Source organism: Amborella trichopoda, chromosome 8 (genome assembly GCF_054954075.1).
Source record: "Amborella trichopoda isolate Santa Cruz 75 chromosome 8, AtrichopodaSantaCruz75HAP2 v2.0, whole genome shotgun sequence".
Lineage (NCBI taxonomy): Eukaryota > Viridiplantae > Streptophyta > Magnoliopsida > Amborellales > Amborellaceae > Amborella > Amborella trichopoda.
In genome coordinates, this window is record NC_142343.1 from 30,239,613 (window position 1) to 30,249,989 (window position 10,377).

Here is a 10,377-nt window from a genome sequence, read left to right on the forward strand (position 1 = left end):
ATATTTCATCCATGACAATTTTATAATTTTTTTTAGTGTGACGTAAATTTAATTATTAATATAAGTTCATATAGGAAAAGAATATCTCAATATTCACGTATTAATGAAAAAAAGTGAAAGTTAATAACGTAGCATCCTTATTTCTTATTGAATTTTTTAAAAATAATATTTATAATAAATTTTAATAAATTTTTTAAATTTTATTTAAAGGACGGATTTCTGATCAAGATGGCGGATTCACCAATCGAGATGAGTTTTTGGGGTGGCCGGTAACCATGAACCATACCATCCCTTTCCTCGTTTAACGGATGATAATTTGTACTGTGACTGATTGTCCTGGCTCTGCAAAATGTTTAGACCTTCCCTCTGCTTTGGCATGAGCCATAACCATGGATGCTGGCGAAGATGGTCAGTGGTATTCAGAGCATTGGGGCGAGCTGGTATCTAAGAAAGCATTCTCTCTCTAGAACGGGAAAGCCCTAAGGCCGTGAAACTACTGTTTCGGCAGCGTTTCTCATGTCTTCTCCATCTCATGGTATGACCCAATTTTGCCCTAAAGTTTATGTTGAAAACCCAATTTATAACTGATAGTTGAGATAGTATTGCGTCAATTAAGAACGAAGTTTTACTAAATCCAGTGCCAGAGTTAGTGAGATTTTGCATTTTTTCAGTTCATGCTGTATTATGAATTTTAACCAAATTTTATAACACTCAACAAGCATTACCTTATTTATTAAAAAAAGATAAGAAAAGAAAAAATCATTACCTTATTTTCTCTTGCAGTTTAGACTGTATCTCATTCTGTTCCTCCGTTTTGCTGTTGCTTTTACGTTGCGAGAATAAGCCTCTTCGTGTTTGGCATGTATTTTACATTGCATTATTCATTTATTTGTCTTCCTTGATATGAAAAACATAATCATATTCCCCATTTTTATTTTTATTTTTTTGGGTTATGCCCTTTTGGTTCTATGCTTCATGAAACTTGACACAAGCTTTGTCACTCACTTTGATCTGTGAAATAAATCAATATATAAATAAACCTTGTCTTGGGTCTGTAATTTTGATTTTCGTGCATTTTTTCTGTTATTTCTTAACAGATTTGCAAGTTGTAGCAATGGGAACTGGAACCAAGTGTCTTGGGAGCTCACGTTTGAGTCGATATGGTGATGTTGTGAATGATTCACATGCAGAAACTATTGCATGAAGATGTCTCGTGAGGTTTGACTTGTTTGCAGTTTAACAATTTTGGTTTGCTTGGGGTGACTACAAACATCACTTGGTGCGAAATCTCAAGGTATTTAACAATACAAAAAAAGGCAAATTCATGAGTATCTATTGTATTAGGAGAAGTCATATGTGTAGTTCATGGGTAAAGAAATTGAGTGAAACTTGCTTCCGAGACTCACTCTCCTCAACCAATCTATCTGATAATCAGGCACCCAATTGGCCTCTCTTTGTCCTTGAATTGCATCCAAGATACATTAATAAGATGGAGCAGTTCTCAAATTATTCAAGAATCTGTTGACATCCATGGATGCAAGGGAGTCTCCATGAAGCCATTGAATGGAATTTATGCTTTGGGATTGTATAATTGCATATTATGGTACATGTTGCATACAATCAGCAGTATGATACATGCAATCTACACTACTCATGGTTAATAACACAGAGTGGGTATAAGCTATTTTCCTCCTTGAGTGGACACAGAAATTGTGGCCAATCTCCATAATCCCTTGTTTAGTACTAATGGTGGAGATGACATGTGGCAATCGTCGGTTTGTTGCTTGTATCATAATACAGTATCCCTTAGTTTTTTGATATGGTCTTAACATTATTGAGTTGCATACGAGGCACCACCCTTGTGGGCTGGCGAAATCATTGATAAACATCCTCATTGATGCTAGCGCCAAGGGGCTTGGCTCCCGCATGTGTGTAACACCCAAGGTGGGCTTAGAAAGAAAGGGTTTTGAGGTTGGATTGGTGTTCTAGTTAGGTTAGGGTTTAAGAGATGTAATGGTTTTGATTTCCTACAGAGTTAGGAAAGTAGGTTTATGAGGGTGTTCAGGTCTCCTAGTTCGAATAGGATCGGGGAATTCAATGTCTAAATGGGGAAGGCTTAAAGATGAGGTGATAGGGAAGGGTTAGGTGTGATTAGGGAAACAACTAGGGTTAAGATTAGAGGGTGTTAATGGGGCTAAAATTGTTAGAAAATTCCAACGATGGTGGTTGATAGATTTGAACGAGATGATGTGATGTAATGTCTACTTTATGGTTGATAGGCAAGGGGTTTAGGTGATAGGTTTGGGAAGTTGTGCTTTGATATTACTGCTTGGGAAGGGTCAATTTGATTGGGGACGATAGATTGTGAATTCAATTGTGGGCACATGAAAAAAGGGAATATGTTACACAAGAGGCAAAGAAAAAGGTTCTAACTTGTTAGATAAACTCTCTCAATCCTATGGGTAGAGTTGTAGAATCACTCTTCACAAAAAAGTTGAGGAATCTTTTCTCGAGGTGAAGGAATCACTCCCAAATATGACCTCACACCGGCTTTTCTTTTTTATTTAAAAAAAAAACTGAATTTTATTCTCAACTTCATTTGATCTAGTTATTGGGTGTTTACACCTAACTTGGGTGCTGCTTCATGTAATATAAACTTACCTAAAAAAAGTAGATTTTGAAATTAGGATACTAGGAAATATTTGGGAAGCCAAGGATCCAATTAGAGAAACATTTGTAGAAGGAAACGAAACCTATCAACATAAATAAGAAACAAAGGACTCTGAATCGAAAAAATGAGACCTAGAAACTAACAGTCTTCCTCAAAAAAATAAAATAAAATAATATAAAGGAAATTTTTACTATTTAACTTAAGCCCTAATCAGTCCAATTTTCTTCACTAATTATCTAAGCAGCCTTCAAATATGATCTGAAGCCTGAAAAGTCCAAATTAGGAAATATTCACATAGATAAGGGTTGTAATACACAAAATTATTCATTTTTTAACTTTGAATCACCCCAAAAAAACATGCGAGTAAAAGGTTACAACTTCAGAAAGCTGCCTACATCACTCACCCCCCAAGGACTCAAAATCTGTCTGAAATACTGACTTCTTCAGAAAAGTATGAACAAATCATGCTCTAATAGATAAATTTTGATGAAATTGCATTTTCCATCAGTGCTGTATTGTGCTGGAGTATACATGCTAAAGAAATGCTTCGTGCTCACGGCAGGTTGTTCTATGCAGAGATTGTGTGTCTCAATGAAGCCTACAAGAGAAAAGAACATCTCGAATGTCAACAATTGGGGATTGATGAGAACTTAGACTTGCTGTTAGAACTTGTTGGTGATGTGTCTGGTCAAGCAAAATATAGAATGGAGCCAGGCTACCGGTTACATCTATATATCTCTCAATTGCCTAGTAACTTATCTTCAATTCTTCGTTGACTTTATTATTTGTGTTTGACTATTTGAGTTCTTTACTGCATGAATCTGCTATGAGTTTTCATTTTAGTCAATATCAGTGCTTGATCGGATCACATGTTGCTTGTATCTCTTCTTTCTCATTTTATTGTTTTGGTTTTTGAAGGTGGGGATGCTTCCAGTTCCCCTTTGTTGCCAACAAGGGATTTGCTCCAGCCAGCAGGGATTTCACACTCTTGTTTCAAAGATCGAAGTAACAGTAGTGATAATCAGGAAGTACATCCAAATCATGGTCTTTGTAGATCGCCTGACAGTAATCATAGCTATTATGACAATAACTGTGAATCTTCAGGAAAATGCTCTGCTGAATTTTGGGAGAACTTTTCTAAAACTGGAGTCCAAACACCATACAGGGGAGTTGCTAATAGTAGTGATAAAGAAATGGCAGACTTTTGCCTGGAGATAGTAATGGTGCCATTTCTTCCGCTATGACTCCTGAATATTTGTTGAGGGGGTTGGAGAATAGTAGCTTACATAGAACAGATAATTTGACAAATGACGTAGATGCTGTTTTTGTCGCTCCTTCCCATTCGCTGGTTCATTTGCATGGCCTGGGAATGGTTAGAAGAAAACCTGGTCGTGGTGAGAACTCTTTCTGTAAGCTGTTCAGACAAGATTGCCTGCTGGAATGTTGTTGGTCTTCAAGGTTTGTTCTTTTCTATTTTCATTCATCTATCATGGACTTATACTTTGATTAGATTGCAGCTTGTATTAACATATATTTTATAGGAAGAAAGCGTACTGTAATAATATAGATTATTGAAAATCACATTCAATCGTTATCAATGGTCAATGAAATGATTAACAGTGGTGGAGAGAGTGGGATCCACCAGAACAGGCTTGTCTGCATCCCACTTTTTACCCATTACCATCCATTTTATTGTACGAATATGACACTAATGGACTATGGTTCTCTATCTATCCTCTTGATAGACAACTCATGCATCATATTAAAAGAATGAAACCATATTGTATTGAATTGAGGGAACCTCACCTCATATCTGATACTACCTATAGGTTTTGCTTGGTCTATGACCCTTCATTGGGTGATAGAAACTTAAGCAAAAAGTTCTTTTAGATGAACTGCATTTTGAGGTGTGCGTCAAAGTGTCTCCATATCATGTCCCTCATTCATTGATATTTCTTATCACGTTCCTTATGTGGGATTTTATATTTATGTTTTGGGCACATGAATGCATGCATGTGATGCATGCATCAGTGTTACCTCGACTCTTCCCTTGAGGCTCTGTAGACACTGGGTTATGCGTGTCTGACGATATCCCGGTCATACAGTATGCGTTGACACATCTCATAGAAGTGTCAACTGAGTGGACGCTGCATATCCCATTTCGTCACAAGGGAAAAAGGCCATACTACTCACTTGACATGAGTGAGGTACCTCCATGTGACTAGCCATAATTGTTACTCACATTTCTTTCAATAATGTCATGTGGGCCATGCATGACTGAATGATGTCATGACACCAGATGGGCCTTAGAGTGATAACCAATAGGAATGAAGTGAAGACCACAAAATACCTTCGTAGTGGCTCGAACCAAGATGGCTTGATTCTTAGAAATCACTATACTGGTGGTGCTCGAAAGTTAGCTTGATTGCAAACAAAGTTCATAACGGCTTTTTTATGCAGCACATAATTTTATTCAAATTTTCTTAGATATTCTAGTATAACACATTTTGTCTTATTTAACAAAATACTATTTTAACTTTGCTAAATTTTTTATTTTATATATATATGGGAGTCACTGCTGTACGCTCATACGCCCCTACACGAATGGCCCAGAGTGAATCTGGGCCATTCTGTGGCTGATCTGACGCTCACGAATGTCTGATAGTATTTGAATTTTAAATTTTTTTCTACAAATCTAAATCACTTGAAATTTTACGTGGTGTTCTTCTCATCAAGGCGCACCTAATAAAAATATAAAAAAAAATAATTCGAGAAAACAATTGACCAAAATACCCCCTGAAACTTTTCAGGGGTATTTTGGTCAATTTATTTCATGTAAATTTTTTTTTTGATATTTTTTGTAGATTTGCTTATTTTTGAAGAGCACACGCCTAAAATTTAATGTGATTTGGATTCGTAGAAAAAAAAATTAAAAGTCAAACACTAACGGACATCTATGATTGTCAGATCGGCCCAAATTCAATTTAGGCCATGGGCGTTTACTGTAGCAGTACGCACCTTGGCGCACAAGATCTTTTTCCTATATATATATATATATTTAGGGTGCGGTTTATATAGAGCCTACCTTCAAATAGTATCGAGACATGTGGTTTCACTACTGAAAATCTTTGTGATAGCCTTAAAATATATTTTCATATTTATTTATAAAGTTTAAAGCTTAAAAAATAGTGTAGATAGACAGATCTATGAAAGCTTGAAAATCTTGAAAATTGATGGTCCAAAACTGCGTTACAAAATGTACTATTTCCAAAACTTGAAATCCATTTTTTTCTCATGTCTATACACCTTGATGTCAAGATGATCAATTTGAAGATATTTGGGCATCAAAACAACATCTTCTAATAAATTTTTTGAGGTAGGCTCAAATTTGATCGTTTATATATATATATATATATATCCTGGTTCTCCATTCTGCTCTAGTAAAGGTCATATCCTTAGTGAGCTTATAAGTCCCCATATTTTTTTCGGACTAACCACGTCTTTTTGGGCCTACCCTTTGCCTTTTTCAGTCCTTCCACTTGCACTAGTTCGCACCTCCTGTTAGGAGGTGCGAGTTTATAAATTAAGAATGTACGGACGTATTGGGAAGTACGGCCTATTTGGCCTAGCATACTAGACATTCTAACACTGACACTTACTAGATATGTAATACTGGTGTGCATATGTATTTTTGCATGCATGATATATTAATATGCATATATCTTTCTCTTTATAGCCATTGTTTTATTTCTAATGATCCTCACTTCCTCTAACTGGTTGCTAGGATCTTTACTCTCATTTTTCCTGCAACAGATATATATATCTTCAATCACAATTGAGCAACCAGCTTGTGAGAATGCTAAAGGTTGAATCTAGAGAATCACTTAGTGGAATCTCTTTATCATCGTGTTCTTCCAATATCAAAGGAGTTGCACGGTCCTTTCAAACTGAACAATGTCTGTACGCTATTTCTAAGTTATGAAAGAGGAGAATGAAAATCGAGCTAATATTTATATTTTGGCAGCTGAAGTTTTTTCGAGCTTCAGTTCCACCAAAGGAATTTCTTCAAGTTCAATGTTCCACTAGCATACCTATTTTAACATGCGGGTATGGTAAACTTTCCTATATATTGTGATATATTTGAAGAAATGTTGATACTTTGCTATGTGCTGTGAGATAAACCTCAACATATTCACATGGGAAATCACAATATAGCGCAATCACCAATGGAATATGGAAAAACCATAGTCTATTGGATAGTGACTGTCCAGTGAAATGATACATACAAAGGGATAGAATAAAGAGAAAGTTGGACCCACCAGAAAATTACTTGGGTCCCACTCTCTTTCCCCATCACAGTTTATAATGGACTAAGGTTTTTCATAGTCCCTTGATAATAGTATGCTCAACACTTCTCATTATATGCTGTTGATATGTTTTTTGAAATTTTACATTTTGTTGTATGATGTGGATGAAAATCAAAATATTTACATTACCTAGTACTTACTCAAGTAATGTTTTAAATAAATAGTATGTGTTGCTAGGATCGGAGTTGTGTTTGCTCGTACTTTATGAGTAATTGAGAAAGATGAGTAATTTAATTTATTAATCTGAATGATTCGTGAGTTCTTAGTGATTGGATCTTTTTTCTTTATTGGGTTCGATGTTCCAAATTTTTTCAATTATTACAAATAATTTCATTTGTTAATATTAATGATTTGTGATTTCTGATTACTTGGACTTTCTTGTGGTAGATATTCGATCTGTTGGAACAGATTGGGGTTGCATGAGGTCATTCTTGGAACTTCCGGAAGGAAGCTAGGCACCACAGCAAAAGGGGCATTATCCGCATCTACAGAGTCTTCTCTATGCAAGTAGGAAGACATAGTTCACATCTGCTGGTGTTTGTCAAATTTATGCTTTTTCTGTTGCTCCTTTTGATGTAGGCATTTTTTAAGCTTGCGTTCCACATAATTTTCTCGATTTTGGTGTAGAGCAGTTTTTGGGCCACTAGGGGTTGTAAGGGCAGTGTTATCAAATTTGCTTCGCTTCGGCCGAAGAGGCCGAAGCCTTCGGATTTTAGGCATAAACCAAAACGAAGCGAAGCTTGGTGCTACCTCTTCGGTTAGATTCGGGCCGCTTCGGGTTTCTTTGGTTAGATTTGGGTCTGCTTTGGGTAGCTTCGGGTTTGCTTTGGCAAGAAAAGAAATATCTATATAAAAGTAATTTTTTATTTTTTATTTTCCATTATTTGTATATTTTTTTGTATATAAATATCGAATATATTTATATTAAATTAAAATAAAACTTCCAAAGTTTTTCCCCTAATCGGTCGAAGCACCGGCTTGTTTTATTTTTCTCACCAAACCAAAGAAGACTCCGAAGCGAATCTCACAACATTTGTATAGGGCACCCATTTACTGGGTTTGCCTAAATTTTGCCTCTCTTCCTTATCTCTTTATATCTATTAATGCAATAGTCAACTGATATATATATATATATATATATATATATATATATATAAGATGTTAGGGTGAGCCCACTAGCTCACAGGAAAAAATGAGCCCAACGGCCCAGATTGAATCTCGGCCAATCTGACGATCACGGATGTCGGTAATGTTTGAATTTTAATTTTTATTCTACAAAATCCAAATCACTTTAAATTTGGAGCCTATGTACATCAAAATTAGGTGAATCTTCGAAAAATAGCAAAAAAATATTTTACATGCAATAAATTGACCAAAATACCGCTGAAAAGTTTCAGGGGTATTTTGGTCAATTTATTTTTCATTATATTTTTATTAGGTGTAACTTGATGAGAAAAACATACGCCTAAAATTTCAAGTGATTTGAATTTGTAGAAAAAAAATTAAAATTCAAACACTACAGGACATCCGTGATCGTCAGATTGGTCCAGATTCTGTCTGGGCCGTTGGGCTCATTTTTTCCTTTGAGCTAGTGGGTTCACCCAATTTTTTTCCTATATATATATATATATATATATATATATATATATATATATAATTGTAAGTCATTCATTCCAAATAGGGCCGTAACCCGGTGTTGGTCCAGCCTATGTAGGGTCCCGGGAGGGGTGAGCTGGAATGAATGACTTCACTCTAGGAAACAGCTTTTGGAGGCTTTTGCTACACTTGTACGTGCTTCTTCCACGGGATTCAAAGTGGAAATGTTTTCTTACCTTGAGCTCAAGGTAATATGTGGTCTGATTTTGTTAATTGCTAGTTTTATTGGCTTACTTTATTACTTATTCAAGTGTGTAAATAGTATCGTGTTCTTCTATTTCATATATAGCAAAGAAATATTACAGCAAATAGTTATCTTGGTCTGATGTGTGTGTGTAAGCAAAGACATGCATGCTTGGGGTGCCTGCATGCACACAGCTGCATGTACCAAATATGGGCTTGTAGGTGGGCGCACTCATGAATCACAATCATGCACCAAGTATGTAGATACGTATGGGCACAGACTCTTGTGTGTGTGTGTGTAAGAGAGAGAGAGAGAGATCTTTCGTGCATGTCTGAGTCAATTTGCTCTGTACAGAGTATGGCTAAGGATTACAGAGCTGCTGTGAGAATTTTTAAGAGCAGCCCATGTTTCACAAACTGGTTTCAGAAGCCACCAGATCTTGAGATGTTCCTCTGTTCATCTTGACTGTGAAGGTACTGAAGTCCCAAATAAATATACTCCTTTTCTGGCCTGATTAATCTTGTTGTTTTAATTTTCTGAACCTTGTATTCGTTATTTCCACATAGCTGTCTGGCTTGTGTCTCATAACCTTCAGTTGTAACAAAACCAATATCGATTGGAAAATTGGCATTGGGGCTCATTGTGCAACAAATTTTATCGCGGTTTTCCATTTGTGGATCAATTTATTCCACAACTCGATGTAAGCTACAAATTTCGATTGTTAATATCTTTAGTCAAGTATATGTGGGAGAGGGAGGGGGTGGGGGAGGGGGAGTGGGAGGGGGAGGAGGAGGGGGGTGGAGGGTTGTTAATTATATGAAAAAATGACTTCAAAAATTTCGTCAAACTTAAATAGATTTTATTTTATTTTTGGAATAATCCTAACTTCCATTAGTTGTGTAAAAAAAAGATGTAAAAGCATGTGACTTTTTTTTTCCCGAAAATGTACAAGTATGTAGACTATTCCATTCACAAAATTGAATCTATGTGAAGTAGACTGTAGAAAAATGAAAAATCTGTCACAAATAGAGAAGAGTTGGCCACAACTTGCTTTGCTGTTGGTTTCCCTACATGAATGTATCATATTGGAGATTTTTTTGAAAAAGTCACCTATTAAAATGAGGCATGTGTACAAAAAATGAGTTTCCTGTAATTTGGAAGCTATATACATGAAAAATGGCTGCCCAACAAGCTGGGAGTGCTATACAACCACCACCTTAGGTGGGGGATAGAAGGACAAAAGGATTGCACATTACGGATAAGAGGGGGCAAGGACCCCTGAAAGGAGTATGGACTGAAGTCTTCGAAAATTCACTCAGTCACTAGCATCTGAAGCGCCTGACTTTGTGAGCAAGTCGGCCTCTGAATTGCATTCCCGCCAAATGTGGCTCTAAGAAACTGTTAATCCCAAATTGAGATGAGAGATTTTGTCGAAAGTATGAATTGAGGGGCCCTACAAAGTGTGAATACCTCATCTAATTCAATTTTTATCTCTTCCT

The 10,377-nt window shown here is 36.2% G+C and overlaps 1 pseudogene across 1 annotated transcript; it reads left to right on the forward strand.

Moving 5' to 3' along the window:
- Positions 1-244: 244 nt before the first annotated feature.
- Positions 245-9,530, forward strand: LOC105421518 (tRNA-specific adenosine deaminase TAD1-like; annotated as a pseudogene). Its single transcript, XR_016061019.1, has 9 exons — positions 245-535; positions 1,098-1,218; positions 3,234-3,421; positions 3,590-4,129; positions 6,456-6,627; positions 6,696-6,778; positions 7,426-7,545; positions 8,744-8,882; positions 9,233-9,530. The product of XR_016061019.1 is annotated as a tRNA-specific adenosine deaminase TAD1-like (transcript).
- The last annotated feature ends 847 nt before the right edge of the window (positions 9,531-10,377 follow it).